Consider the following 13,491-nt stretch of genomic DNA (forward strand, 5'->3'; position numbering starts at 1 on the left):
GATCGTCTGTCCATCTTGTGGGTGGACGTCCTACGCTGCGCTTGCTAGTCCGTGGTCTCCACTCGAGCACTTTTCGACCCCATCGGCCATCTTCTCTGCGTGCAATGTGGCCTGCCCATTGCCACTTCAGCTTGCTAATCCGGTGGGCTATGTCGGTGACTTTAGTTCGTCTACGGATCTCCTCATTTCTGATTCGATCACGTAGAGAAACTCCGAGCATAGCCCTCTCCATAGCTCGTTGAGCGACTTTAAGTTTTGAGATGAGGCCGATAGTGAAAGACCACGTTTCGGAGCCGTAAGTCATCACTGGTAACACACATTGATTAAAGACTTTCGTCTTGAGGCACTGAGGTATGTCGGACGAAAAGACATTACGTAGTTTCCCGAACGCTGCCCAACCGAGTTGGATTCGGCGGTTGACCTCTTTCTCGAAGTTGGACCTACCTAATTGGACTACTTGTCCTAGGTAGATGTACGAGTCAACAACTTCGAGTACCGAGTTCCCAACAGAGACTGGGATGGGCACAACATTGGCATTTGACATAAGTTTCGTCTTGTCCATGTTCATTTTCAAGCCCACCCGTTGTGAAACTCGGTTGAGGTCATCGAGCATCATGCTGAGTTCCTCCATCGACTTTGCCATGACTACGATATCGTCGGCAAACCGAAGGTGAGTGATGTATTCGCCGTTGATGTTGATGCCAAGTCCTTCCCATTCCAGGAGCTTGAAGGCGTCTTCCATTACGGCAGTAAACAGTTTCGGAGAGATAACGTCTCCCTGCCTTACGCCTCTTCGCAATGGAATCGCCCTCGTGCTCTGCTCCTGTACTCGGACCGACATGGTGGCGTTACTATACAAACACTTCAACACTTCGATGTACCGATAGTCAATATGGCATCGCTGAAGAGACTCAAGCACCGCCCATGTTTCCACCGAATCGAAGGCTTTCTCATAGTCCACAAACGCTAAGCATAATGGCAAGTTATACTCTTCGGTCTTCTGTATAACTTGCCGCAGCGTATGGATGTGGTCTATGGTACTATAGCCTTTTCGGAAACCGGCTTGTTCGGGAGGCTGGAAGTCATCAAGTCTGTGTTCGAGACGGTTCGTGATGACCCTTGAAAACAGCTTATAGACATGGCTCAGAAGCGTGATGGGTCTGTAGTTCTTCAATAGGTTGTTATCACCTTTTTTGAAGAACAGCACCACCTCGCCTCTATTCCATGTTTCAGGCGTTATGCCCTCGGACAAGACGGAATTAAAGAGCTTCTGGAGGACTTTAAGTACCGGTGTTCCACCCGCTCTCAGAAGCTCTGAAGTGATTCCGTCTTTGCCCGGCGCCTTGTTGTTCTTAAGCTGCTTCAGGGCCATCCTAATCTCGTACAGACTGATGTCCGGGATATCTTCGGTATAATGTCGGGACAGCTTGGCTCTTGGATCTCCTACCAAGCTGTCAACGGGCTTTGCGATCGAAGTGTATAACTGTCCATAGAACCTCTCGATCTCACCTAAAACCTCCGCTTTGCTCGACGCTATGCTGCCATCTTCCCGTTTCAGCTTTGTCAGCTGGCTTTGCCCAATAGACTTGTCCTTTGCGAACACTTTGGAGCCTTGGTTTCGCTCAATAGTCTCTTTAATACGGTTAGTATTAAAGAGACGCAGATCATGTCGCAAGGACTTAGATATACGTCTATTGAGCTGCCTATATGACTCCGCGTCATCGGGAGACTGCAACTGTAGCGAGCGTCGTTCAGCCATGAGGTTTAAGGTTTGCTCGGTCAATTTCTGAGGTCTATCTTTACGGCGGGATCTAAAAAACTTAGACCCTACTGTGTGGACAGTTTCCACTAGCCCGTCGTTGATTTCGTTCACTGAAGCCAAGTTCTCTAGGCAAGCAAAGCGGTTAGAGAGCTCGAGTTGAAAGCTTTCGGGGTTTTGAACATAGGCTCGAGTAGGTCGGAGCGTAGACTTCATCAGGCTGGACCTTTCAAGTTTAATATTGATATTCAGTGTGCCTCTTACGATTCGGTGATCACTACCGGTCTTTACCCTGTTGATCACAGAGACATCACTGAATATCCGTTTCTTGTCGGTCATGATGAAGTCTATCTCGTTTCTCGTGGAACCGTCAGGACTCATCCAGGTCCATTTCCTGTGAGGCGGCTTCTGGAAGAAAGAGTTCATCATGAAGAGTTCCTCTCTCTCCAGAAAGTCGGCCAGCCTCTGACCCCTAGGGTTCCGTTGCCCATACCCAAATTGCCCCACTCTCAACTCATCCCCGCTTCTCTTGCCCAACTTTGCGTTGAAGTCCCCCATAACAACAGTAAAGTAGGTTTTAGAAGTATGTATGGCCCTACTTACGTCCTCATACATAGCTTCTACTTCATCATCGGAGTGTGACGAGGTCGGTGCGTATACCTGAATGACCTTCAGCGAATATCTTTTGGATATTCTGAGTATTAGGTATACCACCCTGCTCGACACACTGTCGATGGTTATTATGTTGTTTACGAGGGACTTGTGAACGAGAAACCCGACACCACCTTGGGACTGTCGGTCGCCCTCCCGGTGGTAGAGCAAGTTACCAGACTTCAGGGTTGTCGTGTCCTCCCCCTCTCTACGGACTTCGCATAACCCTATAATGTCCCAGTGTAACCTGCTCAGTTCCTCTTCCAGCTCGCAGATCTTTTCGTCAGTCCTCATAGTGCGTATGTTGTGTGTTACCAGGGCCAGTCGTCGTCGGGGCGGGTAGCCGGATCTTTGCCGGAGATTCTTAGCACCCCTGACCCCGCTAATGCCCTGACCGCTACCATAGCCAGAGCACCGGGGGTCGCCGGAACCTCGGGGCCGTGGTTCTATTGTGCTCATCATGATGGGGGGTGAATGCCATAATCGCCACGCTTGGCAGGCGGGTTGGCGATCGCAGTCGAGTACACCGAATTTGAGGGACGCTGCTGCCCGTCCACCGGTGGTCTTGGACGTAGTTTAAGGACATACCCGGGTCCAAAAACACCATAGGCATATGGTATTTACTAACAAAATTGTTAGTGTCAATTATGCTAAACTTACTACTATATGTACAAAGATTATATAGAGATATATTTAACTTATGTCTAGTGGTATTTTCTGCCTCTGACATTTGCTCACAATAGGGGAATGTGAAAATTGGAAATGAATCTACGGAATTCGAAAAATATTGTCGCTGAGCGACGAGAAAGTCTGGATAAGGAAAAAGTTACAAAATAAAACTACAACGTTGAATGATAATTATTTTATTCTTAGACTAACACAAGTATCCTGGACATAACGCATGTGAACAAACAAATTTTTCGGCTGGCAACACTTGCCGCGAGCGCAAGCGGATTATCTATAGCTTACATTTTAATTAAATAAATAAGCTTTTCGACTATAAATTGACGATTTATCCAGTAGTATTAGTTATCACACGTTATAAAAGTGTTAATCTTTCGTGAATTACATAATAATATCTCTTCGCTTTGTGTCAGTGATCGTTGTAATTGTTCGCGTGCCCTAACGGTACTTGGTGACTTTTATGTCGTGCTAAAGTCCTGTCAGTACCACAGTCCGGACTTCTGGGAGGTGCAAAGTGCAAAATGAGCTGTGCCGGCTGCTTCGTTAAGATTGATGGGTCCCGGTCCCTCAAATGCAATGCTTGCCATTCGTCGTTTTGCTGCGAGTGCCTCAATGTTCCGCAAGAAATGGCCTCCTCGTTGAGCAAAGGGTCACTGGCCTCCCTTCAGTGCCCTTCCTGTACGAACGTCACGAGACGCAGACCAGGCAATCTGAGCCCCTCGAATGGCGCTATGAGTAGGGCTTGCAAATATTCGAAACTTTCAGGTATTCGAATATTCGACTTTTTCTGACGAGATATTCGAATATTCGAATAATTATTCGAATATTTAAAAAAAATAAGAAAAGGAACGAAAAATCGGTTTATTATCGTTTTATTCAAAAGCTTTTTTCACATATTGCTAAAATTAATGATATTTTGCAGAAATCCACTTATTGACTAGATTTTATCATCCTACTCTGAAATACCCACGTTTATAAAAGCAAGTAAGTACCTAAAACGCAAAAATTAGACATTTTCAATATTTCTTGATAAAACTCTTTATTATAAATGCGTCGTTGCGTGAATTAATATAACTTTAACCATCCAAACACGTATGTAAGAGAGAAAACATTTTAGTAGGTAATCACTAATCATTTTCTGATTTAAATTAACTTCTTGTCGTTAAGAAGCCTGTAAAATGGCCTTTAATTCCATTGTATTTTGAATCTTTATTGACTTTATTAGTCTTGGCAAGTTTAGTTTTGATTCCTAATGGTCGGCTGTTATATAATAAGTTATATAATTGGTATTGGAATATTTAAGGGGAAAAGTTGGCTGACTACGGGGTGGATCATTCGTTAGCTAAAGGTGCATGGTTAGATTACCTAGTTCGGTAGGTTTGGTATGATCAAATTTGTGAATTGCGATAAAGGGCAAGGTTTAGACTTCGAATATTCGCTTAAGGTACGCTTTTACTCAATAAACAAAATTACCCTTTATCTTAAAACTTACGTAAAGTTACTTGTACCTAGAAAAAGCATTAGCCGCACCGTAATAAAACATACTTTTTGATTTCGTTTCCTTTGAAATTGAGTTAGGTTCTTAGGTTTAACTGTATTCACGAAGCCTATTGAGAGGAATACAGTAAAAACATTATTTCCTTCGCATTTGGGTACCTACGGTTCCTCATTCACTGTTAATACCCGGCAAAATACACAGAAACTGTAACTATAACGGATGAAAATAGATTTTACCTAGTAATAAAAAATATTCGAATATTCGAAACCTGAGCGGCCGAATATTCGAATATCAAAACAGGTCGAATATTCGACATATTCGAATATTCGAATATTCGAATTGCAAGCCCTAGCTATGAGTGATAAAACAAATAATAATGCCCAAGCCGTCACCCTTGACAGTATCAGCCGCCTGCTCGACCAGAAACTTGCGCCATCTTCTACTTTAATGATCAATTTGCGTGAGTCCCTCCGGGCCGACTTTAAAGAAATGCTTACCTTTGAGGTTAACAAATCTGTTCAGTCATTAAAGAACGAATTTACGGTAACCACAGATCACATATCTGCATGTCAAAGCGACTTGCAGGCCTCATTGACTGCTAAGGTGAAAGAATTCAAGTGCCTCGAAAATAAATACCAGTCGCTACAAAATGACATGACGGCCCTTCAGTCTCGCCTCAAAACTATGGAACATATGTCAAGGAACTTAAATGTGGAAATTCAGGCGGTACCTGAGGGTCGTCATGAGAACTTGCTTGAACTGTTTAACACCCTGTGCGCCAGCCTAGGTTTACAAATAGCAGACAATGATGTGCGAGCCTGCCGTCGTGTAGCGAAAATCAATCCTTCCTCACCCAGACCCTGCAACATAATTGTGACATTGGCCTCACCCCGACTGCGTGATACCTTGCTATCTGCTGCACATAGATTCAACAAAGCTAACTCATCTGTCAAACTCGGCACCACTCACATGGGTCTTCAGGGTGATCATTCCAGAATTTATGTTGCCGAGCACCTATCGCCAGAATGCAAAAAATTACATGCAGCAGCCCGGAGCTTTGCTAAAGACAGGGGATTCAAGTATGTGTGGGTCAGGAACAGCCAGGTTTACATTAGAAAATGTGACAACAGTAATGCTGTACATATTAGGGATGAAAAGTCATTTAATAACTTTGACAGTAGTGATAAGCAGGTATGATTTACATCTACAAATGTTTTTGAGTATACTGTCACTCTTAGTTTGTCCCCATTGCTCGTGAAGCCTTGCTCTTGGTGGTAAAACTGCCTGGTACCTATTTGAATTGATTTTGTTGAGTTGGATCAAGCAATGCTTATATAGTTAACAGTTAGTTGTTTATAATGCTAAAATTAGATTTAAGTTCTACACAATACTTGATAATACTTACCTATAAACAATATTATTATTATTATTATTTTTTGCTACTTCTACTCAGTTGACCTGCTTACCCAGTATATACCTAGCCTTACACTGACTAATGACTTTTTTCTTAATTTTGATACTTAAGTTATTATTCAGCTGTTCTTTGTGGTCTGATTGATGCTATGTAACAATGAATATATGAATAAACTATTGAGTAATGGTGCTCACTGGGAATAAGGTATGTTGTTATAGGGTCTACATTGTAAATGTGCAAACATAAATGCAATAATACAAATACATATATTTTTTGTCAGATAATGGAGAGTAAGTACCTATCGCACAATGTGAATTTTCCTGTTGTCTATTAAAATTGTTTTCATTGTATTATCTTTTTGTTTTTAAATTATTGATGTTGCCTGAACTGAGCATTAGTGTGCTAAGGTACAGTACATGTGTCCTTAACGCTTATAAATGTTGTTTTTTCAGAGTCTCAGGATTAGTGCCAACTTGTTACTAGTGTGTGTGTGTTTTTTTTTTTTGGAATATGTCATGTTAACTATCAGTACCTACATATTACATGCTGTGTAGACATTTTTAGCTTTAGGCGATTATGTACAATTATTTGATAGGGCTATAATAATAACTGAATTTCATGTAGCCATGTGATTGTCATGCAGGTCTATGAGTATGATGTGTGTTTATTGTTGTTATTTCTAGCATAATATAATTATATCTTTTTCTTCTCAGAGTGTAATATTCGCTGATCATAAATATGAAAGTGTGTTCATGAGACAATTTATTGTAATTTAGGGTGTGAAAGTCTAATTTTAGGTATTTACCTTACTGGATAAATAATTACATTTAACTTGTTATTTACAATACCCATAGTAATGTGAACTGTTTCCTCAAGTACCTAGTCACAATAATTAAACATGTTCCTTCTATTACATACCAGGGGTTTATTCTTTGTTTTCTGACTGTGGTTAACGAGCTGTTGTGCCGTTGTAATCAATCTCTGTTTAACATATAATATAAGTACATACTTACCTAAAATTATAATTCGATTAATTTGGCTGTGCATCTCTAGATATTTAATGTGGTTTTTTACCTTTTCCTTTGTTGACTTTAATTAATGTCCCTCCCAGTAAGTTTGGACTGGTTGCAATACATACAGTAAAATTGTAACTAACCACTTACTTTTCTTAACTTACTTTCTTTCTTTGTTTTTCATAGTTATGGATATGCTTCTTTAGACATGCCCTATTTTTATTATCAAAATGTTAACAGAATTAGGTCAAAGCTGCCAGAATTTTATGTCTCTATATTAAATTCTAACTATGACTTTGTATGTCTTTCTGAGACAAACTTAAATAAAGGTGTCTTTGATGCTGAAGTATTTGATATGCGCTATAAGCTGTACAGGAGAGACCGTGATAGTACTTGTATAAATAAAACAGAAGGTGGAGGTGTCTTAATAGCTGTTAAAAAACATTATAATGTCATCCGTCAGGTTTCTTGGGAGAGTAGGGTGGAGGATGTTTGGCTAAGTATTTTACCATTTTACCAAATGATGCCAGGGGGGACTATTGGCATGTGTGTGTCTGCTATTTGCCACCTGACCTGCCCATTAATGAACTACAACTTTTTTACCATAACATTCAAAATATTTTCTTAAATGCTAAGGCTGCTGACAAATTTATTTTTATAGGCGATTTCAATACTCCCTGCATCACATGGGTACGATCAAACAACTCTAGTAATTTTATACCACAAGATCCATTAGATGCTAAAGCAAAACTACTTTTTGAAACTATATCACTGTGCTGTTTGTCACAATATAACAATGTGCCTAATCATAATAATAGATTTTTGGATCTTGTTTTATCCAATGTTGATTTAGTCAAGGTTTATGGTGCTGCACCAATGAGTAGGCTGGATGTGCATCATCCTTCTATTGTGATTGATGTAAATTTCACTGCACATGGAAAGGTTATGGATACTTGTCATGTTGAGCGCCTTAACTTTAATAAATGCAATTTTAGGGAGATCAGGATGGAGCTAGGTTCGATTGACTGGTCAGCATTATTGTGCTCAGACGACGTCAATGAGTGTGTTCGTGTATTTTATAAAAAATTAAATCTAATTATAAAGAAGCATACGCCACTGCTAAGAATAAAAAATGTTGCAAAATTTCCTTCGTGGTACACTAAATCATTAAAGCGTAGTCTTAAAGAAAAAAACAAATATCATAAACTATACAAGTTGTATGGTAATCCTAGAGATTATGATTCCTTCTCCCTGTTACGTGCTAGATGTAAGAGCCTTATCGAACAATGTCATAAATCGTTTTTGTTATCAGTTGAGAATGGTCTTAAGGTTGATATTAAATCATTTTGGCGTCTTGTTAAATCTAAAAAGGGTAGTACATCTATTCCGCAGACCATGAAATATGGCCATAGTACGTCCTCCGATGGTCAGGGCATTTGTAATCTTTTTTCTGAGTACTTTGGTTCTGTCTTCGAACATCACAGCCCTGCTGACTTAGCCGGTTTGACCTCTCTTCCCCTTGATTTGAATAGACCCATCCTGTCAGACATCTCTATTAGCCGAACTGACATATTGAAAAAAATTAAATCTCTAGATGTTGGTAAGGGAGCAGGTCCGGACGGGATACCTGCCTCGTTTATCAGGGAGTGTGGTGAGGAGTTGAGTGCTCCTCTCTATATTTTATTTAATAAATCCCTTTGCACTGGTGTATTCCCTAATCCATGGAAGATCGCGCATATAGTGCCGATATTCAAATCTGGTGACAATTCGTCTTGTGAAAACTACAGGCCTATAAGCATATTGTCCTGTATAGCTAAACTACTTGAATCTATGGTACACACATTCCTGTTTAACCATGTCAAGCCATTCTTAGCTGATCAGCAGCATGGTTTCGTTAGTAGTAGGTCCACAGTTACTAACCTTTTAGAGTATAAGCACTATTTGTGCAACGTTTTCGCAACACGAGGTCAGGTAGACTCCATATACACAGACTTTTCTAAGGCGTTTGATAAGGTTGATCATAATATTCTCTGTCACAAGATTGAGGCCTATTATGGCATTCATGGTAGCCTTCTTCGCTGGGTTCATTCTTACCTTCAAAACAGAAGTCAGCTAGTCGCCATCAACGGGTTCCTTTCTCCTGAGCTCCCCATAACTTCGGGCGTTCCTCAAGGGTCTCACCTGGGCCCGTTGTTGTTTGTCCTATTTATAAACGATCTTGCTGATTGTTTAACATGCCCCTGCTTACTGTATGCAGACGATCTTAAAATTTTTAAATCTATTAATGATATGAGCGACTGTTTAATGTTACAAAAAGATCTTACACAGATATCAGACTGGTGTCATCGAAATCATATGTATCTAAATGTTAGCAAATGTCATGTAATCTCATTCTCGAATAAGAAGTGTAAACTCATTTATGACTATGAGCTATCGGGACAGAGTCTTGACAGGAAATCAGTCGTCAAGGATCTTGGAATACTGTTTGATGATCAACTAAGTTTTCGGCCACACTATGATTATATAGCTAGTAGGGGCAGGCAATTGTTGGGTTTTATCTGCAGAATAACCAAGGGCTTCAGGAACCCAGATAGTATGCTTGTATTGTTTTTCAGCCTGGTGAGGAGTGTACTGGAGTATGGTTCCCCTATATGGACCCCGCATTACTCTGTACATAGCATCGCTATAGAAGCGGTACAGAAGCAATTTTTGAAAGTTCTTGCGTGTAGATTTAAACTGGGACGTACATACAGATCGTATACTAGTCGACTAATCAAGTTCAATATCCCCACACTAGAGGCTCGTCGTAAGATGTTTGACTTTTTGAATTTATATAAAATTGTACACTCAAAAATTGACTCTCCTGCACTATTATCATCCATTACCTTTAACACGCCTAGATTTAGAGGTCGTAACACTAAACTTTTCGCACTTAGAGTGTACAAAAACAACACTTCATTCTATAATCCAATCACAAGAATGTGCCGCCAATATAACGATTTAATAGCCGGGGATCATCGCGGTAGGGGCACTGATACTGATATTGATATTTTTGACCCTCACATCGCTAGGTTTAGGAAGTGCTTGGCTGGCGTCCTCTTCCCCTCTTCTCCCACTTAACTGATGACATCTGCCTTAATCCTCTAAGTTTGTTTCAGTGATGTTTAATAGTCTTTATAATGTAAAGTTCGTTACTCGTTATATTGTAATGTTTAGATAGTTATTTCTTCTCTGATATTTTTCACTGTAGCTATAGGAATATGGTGTTAATTAGTTTGTAATATTTCCGCTCAATTGTAAAACATGCTGTGTACACTTGTTTTGGATCTCGTGCTAGATTTAAGCCATAATGTGCAATTGTATTACTTACCCATGATATTGTACGATGTCTGTTTAGTGTACCTAATAAAAAAAAAAAAAAAAAAAAATTGCAAAATTTCCACACGCGTATCCAAGTTTGAATAATTGTCGCCGTGGCGCATAAGTATAGGTACATATTGGTACAATGCCTCAAGGGCCTATTTTAGATTTAAGCTAGTTATTAATTTGGTACATATTTCATTTTTCGATTAATAAGCAGGATATATTAATGTTCAAAGTACAAGAAAATTATTACACGGCAAATCCGTAGTCAACTCGAGAAGTGGTGATCGGCAGCGGCCCATTTGCTGCAAGATATGAAATTTTCTTGACAGCAGTTTGACGCGACGAGAGATGACCATAACAGCGTTTGTCTATGTTGCACCAAACCTGAGTTCCAATAGGTACTACCAGGGTTCAGCATCAGCTATCTTGGGTAATCTCTCCCTCTCCCTCTCCCTCTCCCTCTCCCTCTCCCTCTCCCTCTCCCTCTCCCTCTCCCTCTCCCTCTCCCTCTCCCTCTCCCTCTCCCTCTCCCTCTCCCTCTCCCTCTCCCTCTCCCTCTCCCTCTCCCTCTCCCTCTCCCTCTCCCTCTCCCTCTCCCTCTCCCTCTCCCTCTCCCTCTCCCTCTCCCTCTCCCTCTCCCTCTCCCTCTCCCTCTCCCTCTCCCTCTCCCTCTCCCTCTCCCTCTCCCTCTCCCTCTCCCTCTCCCTCTCCCTCTCCCTCTCCCTCTCCCTCTCCCTCTCCCTCTCCCTCTCCCTCTCCCTCTCCCTCTCCCTCTCCCTCTCCCTCTCCCTCTCCCTCTCCCTCTCCCTCTCCCTCTCCCTCTCCCTCTCCCTCTCCCTCTCCCTCTCCCTCTCCCTCTCCCTCTCCCTCTCCCTCTCCCTCTCCCTCTCCCTCTCCCTCTCCCTCTCCCTCTCCCTCTCCCTCTCCCTCTCCCTCTCCCTCTCCCTCTCCCTCTCCCTCTCCCTCTCCCTCTCCCTCTCCCTCTCCCTCTCCCTCTCCCTCTCCCTCTCCCTCTCCCTCTCCCTCTCCCTCTCCCTCTCCCTCTCCCTCTCCCTCTCCCTCTCCCTCTCCCTCTCCCTCTCCCTCTCCCTCTCCCTCTCCCTCTCCCTCTCCCTCTCCCTCTCCCTCTCCCTCTCCCTCTCCCTCTCCCTCTCCCTCTCCCTCTCCCTCTCCCTCTCCCTCTCCCTCTCCCTCTCCCTCTCCCTCTCCCTCTCCCTCTCCCTCTCCCTCTCCCTCTCCCTCTCCCTCTCCCTCTCCCTCTCCCTCTCCCTCTCCCTCTCCCTCTCCCTCTCCCTCTCCCTCTCCCTCTCCCTCTCCCTCTCCCTCTCCCTCTCCCTCTCCCTCTCCCTCTCCCTCTCCCTCTCCCTCTCCCTCTCCCTCTCCCTCTCCCTCTCCCTCTCCCTCTCCCTCTCCCTCTCCCTCTCCCTCTCCCTCTCCCTCTCCCTCTCCCTCTCCCTCTCCCTCTCCCTCTCCCTCTCCCTCTCCCTCTCCCTCTCCCTCTCCCTCTCCCTCTCCCTCTCCCTCTCCCTCTCCCTCTCCCTCTCCCTCTCCCTCTCCCTCTCCCTCTCCCTCTCCCTCTCCGGCGGTTTTGAAAGCCCACGCAGTGCAAGTGTTATTCTGCCGTCATAATCCCGATAATTCACAACAAACACCGATAACGAACTCTGCGAAACATGAAGTCATAAATGTCCTGTGAAAAATGTCGTTCTGACTTTTTGACTATTTTAAGGTTAGGCTACAGGGCAAACCCTTAACCCTAACCCGATCGTCTTTGTTTTAGGCTCAAATTGTAGCTGACTAAATTGTCCAGAGCAGTTTTTCTCAAATTTTTGATATCATTCTTCGTTTCCAAATCATCGAGCACCAAAATCAAAAATTCGGAAGAGATAGAATTTTATTTTCACTATTTCGACCATAACTTTTTTTGTTTTTGACTTTCGAATTTCGAATAATTATTTTTGCACCTTACAGCTCTCGTGATTATGCGTCTTTTGAGCCTATTTTTTAATATCATATCTTCACAACTTTCCGAGATATAAGGGGATCGCACTTTTTCGTGAAATCGGACCGTATACTGGAGCGAACGAAAAGACATTTCCAATGTCAAAATGACTTGAGAAACTCGTTTCCTTTTTAAGGCCCTACCAAAGCCGCGAATAGCGTTTCGTAAGCCACACCCGCTAGCTTCGTCCCCCCCCGCTAGCACGCACACATGGAAGCGCTTCGCGGTGCACTTGAACTCCATCTAACTTCAGAACAGTTAACTACCATAACGCGTAACGCGGTCCGCCAGGAACTTAAATTCGGACAGAAAAGAAATAGATGGCGTTGTTACTAATGGCAAATAATAAAATAATTACATATATTGTTGTAATAAACTTAAGACTACGTAGCCAGTTTTTATTGTTGATTTTTGGAAGATGCTAACAGCATAGTTAATTGTAAGTATTATAAGAGTATTGATAATAAGAAAATAACACAAGAAAAGAGAGAAGATTATTTTTGGTAAAATATTAAAATATGATGAAAATAGATTTACGGTCACTAAATGCAAATTACAACCTTATTGATATGGAATTACATTTTATTCATGTACGTAGTATAAATATATCGTATCTCCATATGTGTGTTCTACCGCTTGTACAATGATGGGCTGTGCTTTGAAAAATTGTTTGACATGATGCCAACGGCCGCTTTCTATCACCGTACCGCTCGCCGTCGGTAGGGTGTTCATCCTCACATTATCGCGCAGTGTGAGGCCCCTCCCGCGGACGCTCCCTGCCGAGGTTTTCTCCTGGAGCTCCATCAGTGTGGGTGTGGGGTTCTTCAAGAAAGGTATGTCGGTAACGCGATTGCTACAACCCTGGGGTTGCGGGCGTCCATAGGCTACGGCGAAAGCTTACCATCAGGAGGTCCGTATGCTTATTTGCCACCAACTCATTATTATTATTATTATAAACGATATTTTAGACTTCTAAGTACATAGGTATACACCGATAGATAGTTAAATACTTTGGTCTATGAGACGATATCCTTCTATTCGCGCCTACATTTTTCAAAGGATCACGCCGAATTTAGCCTACCATTCGATAAGCATATATATGTC

At 42.4% G+C, this 13,491-nt stretch overlaps 1 protein-coding gene across 1 annotated transcript in view; it reads left to right on the forward strand.

Moving 5' to 3' along the window:
- Positions 1-13,491, forward strand: part of LOC134793116 (superkiller complex protein 3) — a 331,932-nt gene that overhangs the window by 37,971 nt on the left and 280,470 nt on the right. The gene's annotated exons all lie outside the window — the stretch shown is intronic.

This window comes from Cydia splendana, chromosome 8 (genome assembly GCF_910591565.1).
Source record: "Cydia splendana chromosome 8, ilCydSple1.2, whole genome shotgun sequence".
In the NCBI taxonomy this organism is placed as follows: Eukaryota; Metazoa; Arthropoda; class Insecta; order Lepidoptera; family Tortricidae; genus Cydia; species Cydia splendana.